Below are 17685 nucleotides of genomic sequence, written 5' to 3'. Positions count from 1 at the left end.
CCCACAGACCGGGCTGGCACACAGCACCGGTCGCCATGGTGTTGAGCCTTGGCGACAACACCATGGTGTTTAGCCATGCTTAGGTGAAATCTCAGGGTGTAAGCTCGCATCAAGCAGGATACAAACTGGCCAGAACTCGCATGGATCTTAGCTTGCTGTCGCAAGTCACAGTTAGTTCCTAATGTGACTGGCCGCAAGACCAGCTGGTCCGGTGAAAATACATGCAGCCGAAACAGCACGGTACTGAAACTTGCAACCATTTATTTGAACACTTGCAGCAAGGATTGCGGAAGCATATCTTGCATCTCCCTCAAGATGTGGAATACACTTGCACTTCTCCTTGTACCCCATCTGAAAAAAATATTTAGACATAGTGACTGAACTTTAAAACAATCATCACTTTAATCCACTCAGTTCTAGTAAACAGTGACCTTTACCAAAATCACGTGGATTGTATCAACAGCCTTTGGACAGTACCACAGTTTACCTTTATCATAGACCCTTCTACAGTTTATGTGGCGCAAGGCCTCAACCTGAGCTCTCAAGAGGCTCTCAACTTGAGCTGCAGACGCTATGCAATGATTGTTAAATTGTTTAGCGCCATTGACTGTGGCTATAGTGCAAATAGAATTCAAATGAGCTCATTTGTATTTTGAACTAGGCGTGTGATGTAACTCAACAGCCTCCCAAGAAGCATTTCTCTGCTGAATAACACAGGAGCTTGAGGGCCAATCTTTTTGTGTTATTGTTGTTTTGCACCAATTCAAATGCCTGCCATTCGACGCAACGTGTTTGCGAGCACGCACTTGCAGTGAAAGCACGCCATAAATGTGCTTCTACTGCGTTGGGCAGATTGACATATACCCACTGGTATTTAATAGACGTACGTATGTGCAACATTGGGCACAAACACTGCACGGCAATATATTCAAGTGGGCTATTGGAGACAAAAGGGGCTTACGCAAACTGGCAAGCACTTCACATATGCTGCGTGATAATTTTAAGTTTTATGCAATTTTTAACAAATCGCCTGTTGAAGATACCGTAATTCTAGTCCTTGAGCTGGATCCTTCAGAGGAGGAGATTATTGCACGAAAAATCGGAACACATATTGAACTAATTTTAAAAAATTCAATAATGAACTTCCTAATTTATTACATTACGGCACATATCGCAATCTACGAATTGTAGCCATTGAGATTGCCAGGCGTATCCACTTGGACTTACTTTCCAGAATGACACCAGTTAGAAATATGTCATCAAACTCGTCGTAAAAGTGCACTGTTGGTCTACTTACTTTTTTAACAAAACGCTCTTTTATGTATTGGAGCACAAAAGTAACTGGAACGCCCACTTATTCGTCTCACACTTTAGAATATAATATATCGAAACTGATGTAATTCTGGAAATTCATTTAAGGTGGATCCATCTTGCAAACTCACAGGCTACAATTCGTACATTGCAATGTGCGCAGCAAGGTAATAAGTTAATTTGTCAATTTTTGCTAATTACTTGAAGATGTCTTTCGATTTCGCATGCTAATAATGTCCACCTTTTCGAATAATTCCGCTCAGCGACAAGAATTATATCTGCCACAGGCCATTTCTACCAAATTCCGCAAAACAAAAAAATGATCAACCTGTATACGAACATCACGTACAGCAGGGACCTATGATATCATGCTCAAGCGTGCCAACATACAGGATAAAAATAAACATTAACTTACGCTCAAAACATAAGCAAGTGAAATAATTACCTCCAAATTGTAGAATCTGGGCTGGAGAAAACTGTGCTCTTCGATCCGCACTGGTGAATCACAACACCACAAAGTACAGCAATAACAACCGTTGATAGCCGCTTGCCTGTACTTGTAACACCGTCCAGAGAAGGAACTGTCCAAAAATAATTACTTCATGCGCAAGATCATGCAGGTTCCTCACAAAAACTTGATCACACGCACACCCGAGAGAGACTCGTTGTCTCGCAAAATTGCCTCGCCGTGACAGTCTCCGCCATGTGCTGTGCGAAACTAGGGCCCCGTGGCGTCGTGACATTTTTTATATTCGGCCTGCCTTTGTAATGCTGCTGTAAAAAATAAAAACCCGAGCTTTTCTGAGAAATACTGATATTGCAATAACACGCTATTATATTATTATTAGTGTCAAAAGAGCAGATCAAGACAAGATACGAGACTAAAGCTCCTAAGTATTCAACAAATATGGCGGCGATTGTAGCGGCGTCGTGCAGACAGGAAAAAATAGGAGCAGCGGTCATTGCAGCCTGAACTGCTGAAGGTGCCACGTGTTAAGGCTCTTTTTTGTTAGAGAAGGAATTGCTATGCTGTAAACACTAGCCGTTTGTGCAACGGCTCATCATGACCAATCGGGCAAGCTCCTCGCTAGACGACGTCGACAATGTAGCAAGATAACTCAGTGTCGACCAAGAGCGCGTCGCTTTTGTTTGCTACAAGCAAGGTTCAATAAAAGTGGCAGTTTTTCCTGGAGATATATTTTTTTTGGCAACTCGATCACACAGGACACTTTAGATTGCTATCGATCCCGATCGCGATCAAAGGTACCCGGAGTGACGAGCATTTCCATGCAGTTCATGCAATTACGATTGTTGTCAACACAAACGAAAAAAAATAATTTTTTTTTTGCTGCTGCAAGAGTAAAAGCTCTTCGTTCTTATACAAACACCACCTTGGGCTAAATATGGGCATGTTGCAGATACAAAAAATGTCTTAATGCAAGTGGGAAGCTCCACTTTCCAGTCGATAGATTCTACTTCCGGCTGGAAAATGCTCCATCCAGTTGTTTCCAGTTGGAAGCGCTGTTTCCAGCTAAAAAATGCTGTATCCAGTTGTTTCCAGCTGAAGCTGGAAAACTTCCAGCTGGCAGTGCTGCTTCCAGCTGAAAAACCAGCTGAGGTGGATCCCACTTCAAGCTGGAAAGTGCCATTTCCAGCTGGCTCTGGAAAATTTCTAGCTGGAAGGGCTGATTCCAGTTGGAAACCTGGCTGGAAAGACCATTTCCAGCTCGAAATTCAGAGCCCATTTTCATGTGGGGCTCATTACTAGGCATTTTTAGTCATTTCTAATGAATTGTAGTCGTCACAAGTTGTCAGACAACGTGGTCATTTTGTAGTCACCACTAGTCATTACAAGTCATTTCAGTCATTATTAGTCATTACTGCTCACTGCTAAGCATCATTAGTAAATTGTAATTAATTGTGGTCATTACAAGCCGTCGTTAGACATTTTGGTCATATAATAGTCATCAGTAGCCATTACAAGTCATTTTAGTCATTACTGGTCATTACTAAGCATTTCTAGTAATTCCTAGTCAATTGTAGTCATTACAAGTTGTCGTTAGACATATTATTCATTTCATAGTCATTACTAGTAAATACAAGTCATTTCACTCATTATTAGTCATTGCTGCTCACTAGAAAGCATTTTTAGTCATTTGTAATAAATTGTGGTCATTACAAGTCGTCGTTAGATATATTGGTCATTTCGTAGTCATTAGTAGTCATTACAACTCATTAGTAGTCATTTGAGTCATTATTATTAATTACTAGACATTTCTAGTCATTTATAATCAATTGTGGTTATTACAAGCCGTCATTAGGTGTATTGGTCATTTCGGAGTCATTAGTAGTCATTATTAGTCATCATTAACCTCTACCAATCTCTATTATAACGTTATCATTCACTGTCATTATCAATCGTTTTTCATTCTCTAATCTCTCTTTAATCTGTCTTTATATGGCGTGATGACGCTTCGGCGGACACTCCGACGGTCAGGTCTGCTGACACAAACTTCACCATGAGCCTAGAAAGGCTTTCGCCTTAAAAAAAAAAAAAAACACCTTTTATACAATTCCTCTACACCACTGGTCTGTGCATCTAATTGACCTTCTTACATTTCCTCTCTGCACGAAAACCGTCCGGTCGTGCTAGTTCGACACATCCTTTAACACTCGCCGTCGGCGACATGATCAAAAGATCAGAAAGTCGCCGCTTTGCAGTAAGCAATCGTTGTAAGTTGTTGTAGCAACCGTAGTAACTACCCATTTCCAAGGTCATGCTGGTGAGCGTTTCATTTTTAGCAAGGCAGGCTTCACGGCATAGAATCCATGCTTCATGTGATGCCGCAACGAAGGAGCACTGCTCGGAAGCAGCATTGGCTCGTCCTCGTCAGCATCATCGTCGTCATAATAATAATTATCATTTTAATTGAGCCCATTGCAAGATAAAGGCTCAGAGGTTTTCGTCCACATCTCTCTCAGGTCTAGTAAACCAATTTTATACGTGCGAATTCCAATGATTTGCCTGCCTCAGTTGCTTATTCATTCCCTTAAGTCCACTTTGTAGCAATATTTTACCGCTGGTTTTCTGTTGCTCGCGTTATACAGCATGCACAGGTGTATATTACTTTGATTTCACTTATAATACTGTCTACAATCGCGCTTGAATGCTTATTTCAGGGTTCTTTTTAAGTTTACGTGTTCGAATTTCACATGGAGTCATCCACAAAAACGGTACACATTATTAAGAGAAGGAAATAAAGAGTTCAGAAGTTTTGAAGCAAATAACTGGCCCCGAGTCTTCGCGCAGCAGTGAAACAGTTTTTTTTCCTGTGTCATTGTTCCTTAATTTGCGACAAGAGTCCATGCGTAGAGTCTCCCCATTCTTTCTTATTGGGATGTCCCAAATCAGGATATTTTATGCTTCCACTTGCGCACAGCGCCTGTCTGACATATTTTCTTTCCTCGTATAAAATAATATGACTATAAGAAATGGTGTGTTTATTCAATTTTTCAGTGTGCTCTGTCTCACCTGGCTAAAAAAAAAAAGAGGTGCAGTTTGTGTTATCGTTTACCAGTACTGCAATCGCGAAACCGCCAGCACTATTTGAAGTGTGGCTGAGTGAGTTAAACGCTTTTCATGGGACAATTAAAGGCTGGATTTTTAATTGGGCCTGCTGATAAAGCAAGGGCGACTGTAGTGAAAGTGGTGCAGGTACACTTCCGAACGCAGAAAATGCCCTGGTATGCAACAGTGACTTAAATTTCGGCAATCCTGGTGCAGTACCTCCCATGTAGTGACAAAGATACATGCATATCGTCACCCGCCGGATTCCATCGAATTTGGCTACACGTTCAATGGGGAAACTTTCTGCAATACGTCAACTCTAACGATTGCTCGTAAAAGGAAAGAAACATTGCGTATTCACCAGTCGATATGAATGGATAATTTATTGAGAACAAAAGGAATAGGGGGGGGGGGTGCGGTAATAGGAGAGCATACCACATCCTGTAAAGGAAGAAGAGGACTAAACACTGGAACAGTGCAATAATTCAAACAGTGCCTCTTCTACAATCCCTTTCTACCTGGTCCACTATTCTAAATGTGCGCCGATAATGTATACTTACCTGTGAGCAGGATGATCGAATGTTTTCTTCTTTTTTGTTGCAAATAAATCTCGTTCTCTATCTCTCTCGAGACAATGAAACGAAGTAAAATGGCAAGAATCGCAAGCGGTGGTAATTTTTGCTCACACCACCCGAATATCAGGTGATCCTACCCAGTGGGCATGTGTTATGTCCATTATCTTCTCCAAAGTTTGGCGGATTGAACCAACTGCAGCATAACTATCACTGTGGTCCAGAGATCCCTTGTTTGAAACAGCGCGCCAGAAACAATTCACCAGAACAATGAATGGGACATTTTCCATTGTGTTCATTGCAGGCATCTATAGCTTTGTTCCACATATTTCTTTATTTATGAGAAACGCAGTTCCATCTTGATAGGAGAAAAATTTTTGCGAAAAATGTTTAAGTTACTAAGTAGGTCAGTGTAACTGGAACCTGACACTGTCACATTTTCGGACTTAAGCGATACTGCTTACGTCGTTCCTTGCTTAATAAATACGTATTCCAATTACCTCATCTGTGTCAATGTAATTTGAATGGTTATGTTGATTGAAGCCCACTGAGATATAGCGACAGGGCCTCGCCTTGCATTTAAGTTTTTATCACTGTGGGGCTCAATAAGTGTAATAGTGACGTGCCTCTCGGAGAAGCCAACGCGCACATTGTGACGGGGTCTGCGTGTCTTCTGCCTAAGGATTGGCCGGATATACCGCGGACGTGTGATGGCCGTTACAATGACGAACTGGCCAAGCGCGTTATATCGTTGTGTGTTTCCCGTCATCTATCGCTCCGCTACCTCGATTAAATTCGCCAAAATTGCTTGGTGTAGTACTCTGGATGTGAAAGCTTGGGATTCATCTGTAGGTATTTTTCATTGGCGTTCTCAAAGATATGTTAAGGGATAATGGTAGGCTAAGCCATGAATGAAAAAAAAAAATGATCCTAAGCTTTTAGTGCCATAAAACCATACAAGGTTTGACGAGTCTAAGGCAGTGAAGCGGTGAAGCGAGTATGAACGCTCCAAACTATTCATGAATGGCGAAAGTGCCGCACACCCTGGTGTTTAAAACGAAGCAATTTGTGTTGGCATGTGTGCTTAGCTGTTCCGGTTGGTGTATTTGTTTTATTGAATAACGCGACTTTATGAGCAATATATATATTTAGTTTATTAGTGTTTGTTAGTTGTCTGACACTGTAGACTTTCATCGTAGGAGGGCTGTTGTAATGCATTGTGTAAAAGTCACCGCTCATGCAGGGTGTCCTATCACACACCACAATTTAAAATTATGCAAATACCACGTACTTGCGCAGAACCAAGTTAATGTTGTTTGCCGTCACTTGGAGATACTCATATTACTTTCTGCATTCTGCCTAACTGCATAATTAGTCTTGATTAATTAATCAACTTTTCGAATATCATAATTAGATGAAAAGTGGCAATGAGAAAATTGTGGAGCAACATGAAAATTGGCAGAGGCTTAGCTTGGCTAAGCCTAGTGGATTGCGAAAGCAATCTTCTGTTCAGGTTATAGAGTTCCATACTGCTCATCGAACGTGTAGATGCAGTCTCGTCGCCATTTAAAGCATCCATAAGGCTTGCTGTCGAACGATCAGGTGTAGCCAAAGTCGCGTCAGCATTGAGAGCATGCATGATACTTGTAGATACACCCAGATCAAGAGATGTTGAACGCATTCGCCTGGCTGCATAAGATGCACGCCGTTTAGCTAAACGTTGTTCCCACTCTTCATCCGTTTCTTCCGCACGCCGCCACTTCTTAGCTGCAGCACATCGTTGCAGCTTCACCTTATACACATCATCCGACATACCGTGGAGGATTCGCTGGGACGACTGCGACATATGACTGCGACGAGCCGAGTTGAGGGACCGCTTTTCCACAGCTGGCATGACGGATGGATGGATGTTATGAGCGTCCCCTTTGGAACGGGGCGGTGGGTTGCGCCACCAAGCTCTTCACCAAGCTGCATGACGTCGCGTACAGCGAGCGCCCCTCGCGGCAGCGGCGCGCAGCTGCAGCATGGAGGATTCGCTGGGACGATCGCGACGAGCCGAGTTGGAGCCACGCTTTTCCACAGCTGGTATGACGTCACATATAGGTCACGCTAGAGGTCAATGGCGGATTTTCCGGGACGACGGCCAAGAGTGGAAACCTCGAGCAGTATTGCTTTCGCAATAAAAAAATCCCGATACAGCTTTCCCGCATAGCTCGTCTCCTGCAAGGCGGCTTCGCCCGCCGTGTGATCTGGCGCCCGCGGCGGTCGGAGTGGTTGAAGTGCAGTGCGAGAGATGGCGCTAGTGTTGCGCTGCGGCGGGGTTACTTAGGCGCGGGAAAGAAAGGCTCTTGTCTTGAGCGGCGGAGTGGCGAACGCGCCGGACGTCCCGCGCGCGCGCCAATCCATGCTTCTGCGAGACCGTCTCGCGTGGCCGCCTTCTAGCGCGCCACCGTTCGTGTGACCGTACGCGCGAACGACCAGGCGTTAGGGATCTAGCATGGGGCGAACATATTCGCTCGCTATCCGGTCGCGGTGAGTCGGACTTCTAGATTTGTCGCGCGCCCATCGGCATGTTTTGTGGATAGGAACTCGGCTAGCAGGCATTGATCTATGAAAAGTGCAATAAATGCCCTTGTGAGCGTTTGCACTACTGTGTTGTCGTTCCTTTGTCCCAAGAGTACGGGAGGAGAACCCCACAAGTTCTGTCCATCTACGCTACATTTGCATATTTTAAGTCTTGGTGCGTGATAGTTGCGACATTCTGTACAACTAGCGAAGAAGTTGCAATGGCGTTGCAAGACATGTACCTGTGAAAGTGTCAGGAGAAGATGAAATAACAGTCGATTTAACCAAAGATATAGGAGATATTGTGCTTGAAAAGCATGCGGCTCTTTGTACCCAATACCTCACAACTTCAAGTGTACCTGAGGGCTGCAAGAATGCCAGCATTATATTCATCCATAAGAAGGGAGACGTTAAAGAATTGAAGAACTATGAGCCCATTAGCTTGATTTCAGTATTGTGTAAAATATTCAGCAAAATATTTTCCCATAGAATCAGGGCAACACTTGACTTCAGTCAACCAAGATAACAGGCTGGCTTCAGGAAGGGATATTCTACAATGGGTCACATCCATGTCATCAATCAGATAACTGAGAAATCTGCGGAGTACAATCAGCCTCTCTTTATGGCTTTCATGTATTATGAAAAGGCATTTAAGCCAGTAGAGATACCAGCAGTCATGGAGGCATTGCGTAATCAAGGAGAACAGGAGGCATACGTGAATATGTTAGGAAATATCTACAAAGATTCCACAGTTACCTGGGTTCTCCACAAGAAAAGCAGAAAATTTCCTATCAAGAAAGCACTCAGGCAAGGAGACACAATATCTCCAATGCTTTTCTCTGCATGTGCAGAAGGAGTTTTCAAGCTACTACACTGGGAAGGCTTAGGAGTGAGGATCAACAGCGAATATCTAAGCAACCTTCGGTTTGCAGATGACATCGTCCTGTTCAGCAACACTGGAGATGAATTACAACAAATGATTGAGGACCCTAAGCCAGAAAGTGCAAGAGTCGGGTTGAAGATTAATATTCAGAAGAACAAAGGTAATGTTTAACAGCCTAGCAAGGAAACAAGAATTCCTGATCGCCAGTCAGCCTCTAGGTTTTGCGCAGGAGTACGTTTATCTAGGTCAATTACTCACAGGCGACCGTGACCGTGAGAAGGAAATTTACACAAAAAAATTACAGGGTCTCTTAAGATCTCCCTTAAGAGGCGAACAGCGAAAGCCTACTCTTCTTTCTCTTATCATTCGCCTCTTTCTCTTTCTATTCTTTCTTTTAGTCATTGCCGCTCACTACTAAGCATTTTAGTCATATGTAATCAATTGTGGTCATTACAAGCCGTCGTTAGACATGTTGGTCCTATCATAGTCATTCGTAGTCATTACAAGTAATTTCCGTCATTATTAGTCACTACTGGTCATTGCTAAACATTTTTAGTAATTTCTAATGAATTGTAGTCGTTGCAAGTTGTCTTTAGACATAGTGGTCATTTCGTAGTCATTACTAGTCATTTCTGTCATTATTAGTCATAACTGTTCACTACTAAGCATTTTTAGTCATTTGTAATCAATTGTGGTCATTACAAGCCGTCGTCAGACGTGCTGGTCATATCATAGTCATTATACAGTCATTACAAGTTATTTTAGTCATTATGTCACTGCTGGTCATTACTAAGCATTTGTAGTCATTTCTAATCAATTGTAGTCGTTACAAGTTGTCGTTACACATATTGGTCATTTCTTAGTCTTTACTAGTCATTACAAGTCATTTCAGTCATTATTAGTCATTACTGCTCACCAGTAAGCATTTTTAGTCATCTGTAATCAATTGTGGTCATTACAAGCCGTCATTAGAAATATTGGTCATTTTGTAGTCAGTAGTACTCATTACAAGTCATTAGTAGTCACGTTAGTAATTACCGCTAATTACTAGACATTTCTAGTCAATTGTGGTCATTACAAGCCGTCGTTAGACATGTTGGTCATTTCGGAGTCATTAGTACTCGTTGAAAGTCATTAGTAGTCATTATTAGTCATTACTAGTCATTACTGACCTCTACCAATATCTATTATAACGTTATCATTCACTAACTGTCACTATCAATCATTTTTCATTCTTTAATCTGTCTCTATTCTGTCTTCATATGGCGTCATGACGCTTCGGCGGACACTCCGGCGGTCAGGTCTGCTGACACAAACTTCCCCATGAACCTAGAAAGGTTTTCGCCTGAGTAACATAGAGTTTGGAGTGCATACGGTAAGTATTAACAAATCTTTACTGGGAACTTAACACTGTCGTTGAAAATAAAAGTTTCAGAAAGACATGCAGTAGCACTTCCGGTTTCGTTGCCACAAATGGTGACCCTTCCATAGCTGCAACACAACACCCTTGCTTTATAAGACGCCGTCTTGCTAATATTGAAGGCACTCCGCTCATAACTCACACTGTCCTGCCTACCGAGTGGTTGCGCCCGTCAAAACACGTGTTTTGCTTTTTGGATTATACTACTCGGGGGAAAGATTGAGATGGTGAACTTTGAAAATGTGAACTGCAATAAGAGATATTGTAAGTATACCTACACCCACCTGTAGATTTGAAAAGTTGGTGTTCGTTAATCTTGTAATGCGTCGAGTATAACTGAGTATAACTAATAACCCTGATAGCACACACCAGACAAAGGGACGAAAGAGCCCAACAGAGCGTGTGTTCCATCGTGCTTATTATAGTTGCGCTTAGTTGTATTCGACGCGCTACAAGATGGCAGCATGGTCTCGTTGGCGTGCATGCATTCTAAAGCGAATTTTCTTTCACGTGTGTTTCATGCATGAAAGAACAGGAAAAGTTGTGAGTCCCCCAAGTGTCACAGGAAGTGGAGTCTGCGTGGAATCTGGTCCCTGAGTATTTGGGACACTGTAAACAAAAATACGTACAGGTGGGAGTCAATCAGTTGGCCTCTAGCGTAAAGTGACCAGCTTTTCCGGACCGCTAAGCAGGACGGGGCGGAGAGGAGGAACGGAAGCCGGAAGTTGCAGTTACGTGCAGTATGCAGTAACCGATATGTGGGTCATCTTCGGTGTCTAGTTTCGTTTTCTCTCCACACCGAAAGCTGCCGAGGCCCGCTCAGATTTCTGAACGGTCAAGTTCGTGCCTCGGATGACTTAGCGAAAGAGGTATGATTGGTCTCAAGCGAGCGCAAGCTTCCCATTTGTTTGTTACGCATGGATGAAGTGTACGTTTGTCTGTTCAACCATCGCACTTTGGTTACTGGTGGAACTGAATGCTTAAGGGATACTAAAGCAAGAGAGAGAGAGAGTGAGATAGAGAAAGGAATTAACACCCGTGCCATACGATAACAAAAATGACTAAGTGCTTAACGCCTCAAAGTTTAATGCGATTCACGCAGTGCCACGCGAATATACAGCAGTGAACAAAAACACATGGTATTGTGCATTTGGTTCCTGTGGGCTAAACAGCTCAGAATGTTGGTACTGCGTTATGCCAGACTGCTAGCTAACCTAGGGCAATACTTTCTTGAAGACTCACTGCCATCTTACTTTATTCGCACCGCATATATCCTAACCACCGTACATATAATTTGCGTATTCCAAGAATTAATCGCAAAGAAACCGTAATGTCAAACAGTATAGTGAAAATACGTGCGCGCCGGTGAAATAATTTTTAATGATAGGTGGGGTGGTTGCCAGAGCAAAAGGTTTGGCAAGCGGGATCATTATTCCCAGCTAACTTTAGCCAAACTCTAAGAATATGCAAATACCACGTAGCTGGACAGAATCAAGATAATGTTGTTTGCCCAATACAACTTTTTGTTGCTCAATACGTGCTACATAAAAGTGTTTTTCCCGAGCGTGAAAGAAACCCGCGAATACACGCAAAATTGCCGCGCGACTGGCCGCTCAAGGCACTTTGCGTACTTTTACGAGCTTCTTTCACGCTTAGAAAAACACTTTTATGTAGCACGTGTTGAGCAAACAGAAAGCTGTATCGGGAGTTTTTCATGCTGCTCCACAATGTTCTCATTGACACTTTTCATCTAATTATAATAATTGCGAAGTTGAATAATTAATTAAGACTAACGATCTAACTAGGCGGTATGCGAAACATAATCTGAGTATCTACAAGCGACGGCAAACAACATTACCTTGATTCTGTTCAGTTAAGTGGCATTTGCGTATTTATAAAGTTTAGCTAAAATTACGTGGGACACCCCTCTATAGCAATAGATCAAAGGATGAGAAAAAAAAAAGGAAACGCACACGCATCCACTCGCACAAAAGCTCGGAAAGGGGCAGCAATGAGCACCACTAAATGAACAACGTGGAAAGTGCAGCTTTATGGCACCGTTAATAAATAAAAATGCTATCAGTTTCTGTGGTGCAGCCGAAAGGAGAGGTACGGATAACATTATTTACTGGCAGTGCGTTAGAGCTCTACTTTGCACTTTGTTAATTTCATTGTGCTCACAGCTGCCCCTTTCCGAGCTTTTTTGCGAGTGGATACGTGTGCGTGTTTTGTTTTTAAATTTTCTCTTGTACTTCGATCTCTTGTTACATATTAATCCTGTAGTGGCATGCCAAACCTGTTGCTCGGTCAACGTCCCCGCCTCTCATTGGAATTTCTCTCACCGGCGCGCACGCATTTTCGCTACCATTTGATATTACGGTTTTCTTGCATTGCATTCTTGAAACACGCATATTATGTGCACGGGAGTTGTGCTGTGCGGTGTGAATGAAGTAGGACGGCAAGTGCGTGTTCAAGAAACCACTGCCCTATATATGTTAGCTAGCAGTCTGGCATAACGGAGCACCAACATACTGAGCAGTTTGACTCGCAGAAACCAAATGCAAAATGTAATATCTTTTTGTTCACTACTGTACTTAATGACCTTAGAACACACTGCCATCTTAGGTGCATTGCATTCTCAAAACTGATACGGCCATCGAATGCGTACGCTCACTCCCAATGTTAGCACTTACGGCTGCACATGAAAGACGCATTTCTGAAATAAACTGAAATATTTGTTCATGGGGCATACCTAGTAATGCTTTAGTGTTACTTTCAAAACGGTTACCCATTAAATATCATTTTTGATTATGTTAGTACAGTAAAACAAGCTTATTGCGTTCACAATCAGTTATCGTCATCGCGACGTTTGACGTCATTAAAACTGTGCGTGTAGCAGCAACTTCAGATATAACGGCAATAAGAAATGTAAGGTCCTACACACCTAATAATATTAACCTTGCACGAGTGGCGTTGGTATTATTTATAGAACGACAGAGGTTGGTTTTTGGCAAGGTATACTAAAGAGAAATGCTAAATCACTTTAAATTCTTTCACATTTCTTTCACAGCTCTGTTTGCATTTGCTTGGCTAATGTACGCCTTGGTAGGTGTTTGCGACTGTCTATTGGTGTAGGCACACCTTTTAATTTCAGTGTGAACGTCCGTTACATATCCCTACTTCTCTCATGGGACAAGAAGTACCCAGTATAATTCTCTGGGGCCATCGTCTCCTTACATGGTCATCCTAGTAAAAAAAAAAGAAAAAAAGAAGAGAGAGAGAGAGATGTTAAATCAATTTACACTCGTAAAATTACCCATTCCAATTTTATTTGCATTTTTTGAAGGCCTGAATCCAGCCGATGATTAGCAGAGAGAAATGAAGTCAAGCTATTCTCTTTAGCTTACGCGTCTGCACAAGGCAGCGATTAAGCAAGCCTGATGTCACAGCTTGCGCAGTAAATTTCCGCATTAGGGATCATTTTTGAAGAATAAATTACGCAGGAAAGTTGCCGGGTTAAACATTTATATTCTTCCGAACGATATGCGGGTGCTTATTTTTATTATTAATAGTAGCGTGGAACAGGAGGTGTTATGAGTTATGACATCACGGTGGGCTGCTGCACAAATTTCATGGCGGCATCATCGTCGATAATCCGCTGTTGTGTCCTTTCTGCCTTACAAAGGCCTCCACTCACAGCAAGAGTTACCAAATTTCTCAGTTTCAATCAACTAAATATGTCGTTTCAATGTAATGTAACTCTGGCGCAAATGCTCTTGCGACGTCTGCAACCTGACAACTGGAATTCTTATGTGCACCTCGTCCTGACATTTTACTGGAGAAATCCACCTGTTTTGAGGCATCTCACAGTGTTAATTACTATATAATTTGGGGCACCTTGATACACCTTGATAAGTTAACTATCGCTTATCAGATGGTGTCATAAATTATGACGTCATGTGGGATGGTACATACATTTCACGGTAGAGCCGTCACCGGTATTCCGCACTTGTGGCCCTTCTGCCTTACCAATACCGAGTGCAAGAAAGCGGGAAAAAAGAAAAAAAAGGGAAGGAATAAACTTTTATTGTGTGAAACAACGAGAAAGTATTCTTTCTTCGCCCTATGTGGGCGACTCTCTCAATCCAGAAAGCCGTTGGCTAATGCCGCGGACCCAGTCAGGTCCACCAGACTTCGCTGATCCTCTAGGCTCTGTGCAGTCAATATTGCCTCCCACGTTTCTTCGATGGCTTGCAGTAGTTCTGAAACTTCATCTTGACTGTATTTCCCGCGCTGTGGGCACACTGACACCTTTTGTTGGAGGGTGTCTGGTGCATCACAAAATCGGCATAGGTATGAGAATTTGGTGGGGTGCATCCGGTGCATGATAATTCCATGGACATATGTATTTGTTTGTAGTCTGCGGAAGGTGGTGTCTTCTTTCTTGCTTAATTTTGGATGAGGTAGTGGATATTGTCTTCTTTCCAGTCGATAATGTTGCAGTGTTAGGGCGCAGTTGATGGGAATGTCAGAAAAAAAGGGGAAAAAAATATACGGATCCCACGCACTGTGGGAATATATGTAAGCGAAGCTTTCTGCGCTGTTTGCTTCGACTGACGGTGATTAGCTGTGATGTTGACAGCGCATGTTTAATTTCTGCAACGTTTTGTCCAACACGAGAGTGGTGAGTTGTTGTTAAACGTAACCTTGCGTGCACCACTGCTTTTGACTTCTTAGCGCATAAAACACAAAAAGAGAGGTGTTTGCTTGAAGCGTTGTTTTGCGCCATATTTCATAACCTCTGAGAGGGTTGAACATTGTCATTGCATCACATGGTGCATCGAATTGTGGCAGAAGCATCAAACTTGAATGGGATTATGAAGCGGCACGTGCCAAAACCTCAATCGGATTATGAGGCAGAACGTAGTGCCGCACTCCGAATTAATTTTGGCACCGTGTTGTTCTTTAACATGTATTAAATCAAAGTGCGCGAGCGTCTATTTCGCCTCCGTCTAAATGCGGCTGTCTTGGTCAAATCCGCGACCTCGAACAGCGCCATAGCCACAAAGCTATCGCGGCGGGCACAGAAGCGTTGATTTGACGTGCTACAGCTTCCTTTGTGCCACTTAGACCTTGCGGTGCGATTTAATTAATGCGGCTCCACTTCCGTACGCCTGCGTAAGTTGTCCGCTAAACATATTTGCGTGGTTTTGTTTTTCAGAAATAGCATAAACGCACCGTACCATGCCTTTAACTTCAGTTTATCCAGCGTTTCCTTGCCTTGTCACGTCACATTTTCCCTATCTGTCCCCCCTCCCCCCCCCCCCAACTTGTATCTGTATGGGAACTGCGAGCGAAGAGTGACAAGGCTGTTATTCACTACTTTCGCGACTGCGTCGGTTCTACCCATTCTCTGCCTCCTCTTTCTCCTCCTCTCTTTCATTCTCTCTAGCTGCCCTCCGGATTTGCACGTTGGTAGAAAGGTAAGCGCTTGCGGGGGGGGGGGGGGGGGGGTGTCGCAGATGATTACAGCCGTCAAGAGGCTAATGTGACGACGACCTGGGAGCTCCAGAGGGAATTGTGCACATTCGATGCGGTGCGGTCCAAACGAGTTCCTCCCGCCTCTTTTCTTCTCTGCCACGCTTCTTCCATGTATATACACGCCCTGAACCACCCCCCGACGCGGTGTGCCGGACAGCAGCAACAGCAGTGGGAAACTCGACGGAAAAGGCAAAGAAAGCTTCGCTTTGAGAAGAAGAAAAGAGCGCACTGAGACTGCAGGATTAAGCTCATAAAAGCGGCGCGTTCGCACCCAATTTGTGACTTCCGGTCACCTACAGCGTATACTTCTATATAAGCCCACCGTTGCACCATATATGTAGAACACGGTGGTCGCAATTATATTTCTGTGGTCTCTAGTTGACGTCAGTGTCACAAGATAGCGCCACCAGCGCTGCTGTGTGCGTGTGTGTCCCCAGTATTTATGTATTGAGTAAAATATTTAAAAAAAATTAATACGCTTACGCTCAGAGCAATAGCCTTACTCGTTGCGCAATTCGTGTTCTTTTTTTTTCTGCTTGAAACAACCAGAGTGTTTTATTACTAGCGTTATGAATCATATGTGGCAATTGGATTTTCGAGCACGCCGCGCTTCGCACGCCACCAGGTGTGTGATATATTAAAAGATTTCCCTGCGGTCTGGAAGGTCGTATAACTTGTCTGTACCTCTGATTTGCTGCTAATCCGCCTCTCTGTCAAAGTCACAGAGATAACAGAAATGACGTCTCACTTGCCCTTCAAAGAAAGGTCGTAGCACTAGCTAAGGACATGTAGCTAACGAGAGGCGTGTAGACCTTGCGTGTCTTGCTTCTGTTTTTCGTCTGCTATCTAAAGAAAGCGTCTTGGAGATTCCATCTTTTTCTTATATAGAGCAACTGTGTGGTCCTTTAACACGGAATTAATCTTTAGATGCAGCCTCCTTCGGCTGCTCATCACGAATCCCTTTGTAAGCTTACTGGACAACACAGAACGTCCAGAGGCCGTGCCAAGATTTTTTCTGTTGAGAAGAGAGTCGGAGCATCGTTCTCATTATTTGTTGGGGGAACAGGAGGTTAGTCCATCCCTTGGTATTCCGTGCTGCAAAGAGGTGGGTGACTGGGAAGGGGGAGGAGTGCATAAAATATTAAAGGGTCAGCCGCTCCCCTTTACACCCCCCCCCCCCCTGATATGGTGTCGTAGACATTATTCAAACACCTTGGAATCGGATAGATATATACGACGTTGTATACCGGCCTTAATATTCGCGAACTTGCCTAATAATGACTTGATGTTTACTTCAGGACCATAAATAAAAACAAGAAAACGAAAAAAGAAAGAAGTCGCAGTTTTGCTCGAAAGGCAAAGCATTGATAGCGAAAGTAAAGTATTACATAACTAGACGAAGTAAGGTTCGTAATATTATCTAACCGCATATATTGCAGTTAACATTCGCTTACTAATTACATCAACAAGAATGGTGTCAGGCGCCCACAGCCGGACAAAAGATTTCACTCGATGACCACAAACACTCTGTTATATAGAGCACCGGCAGGGGGAAGCGACCGCGTCCTCTCACTTCACCACTTCGCGGAAAGTTGATATATCGCGACCTACGCTACTAGACGCGCGTAAACGCAAAGTGCATGAAGCCACGAGCCATCCTGACTCGGATTTGCACCTAACACAAGATATATTCAAGATACAGCGCGTCGACCGCGTATGCACTCAGCCACGCGGACAGCAATGCGCAGCCACAGTCGGGTTAGACGTGGAGACGCCCGCTCACCTCCACCCCGTCACGTGCACTTGATCACTTTACCACGTGCTC

At 43.4% G+C, this 17685-nt stretch overlaps 1 long non-coding RNA gene across 1 annotated transcript; it reads right to left on the bottom strand.

The window, feature by feature from the left end:
• Positions 1 to 244: 244 nt before the first annotated feature.
• LOC135903580 (uncharacterized) lies at positions 245 to 2524 on the bottom strand. The gene is made up of 2 exons (XR_010564849.2): positions 1757 to 2524; positions 245 to 351 (listed from the first exon to the last, which is right to left on the bottom strand). It is a non-coding gene; the product is annotated as an uncharacterized lncRNA (long non-coding RNA).
• Between the last annotated feature and the right edge of the window lie 15161 nt (positions 2525 to 17685).

The sequence above is a fragment of the Dermacentor albipictus genome, chromosome 1 (assembly GCF_038994185.2).
Source record: "Dermacentor albipictus isolate Rhodes 1998 colony chromosome 1, USDA_Dalb.pri_finalv2, whole genome shotgun sequence".
Taxonomy (NCBI): domain Eukaryota; kingdom Metazoa; phylum Arthropoda; class Arachnida; order Ixodida; family Ixodidae; genus Dermacentor; species Dermacentor albipictus.
This window is presented reverse-complemented; position numbering and strand designations above follow the sequence as displayed.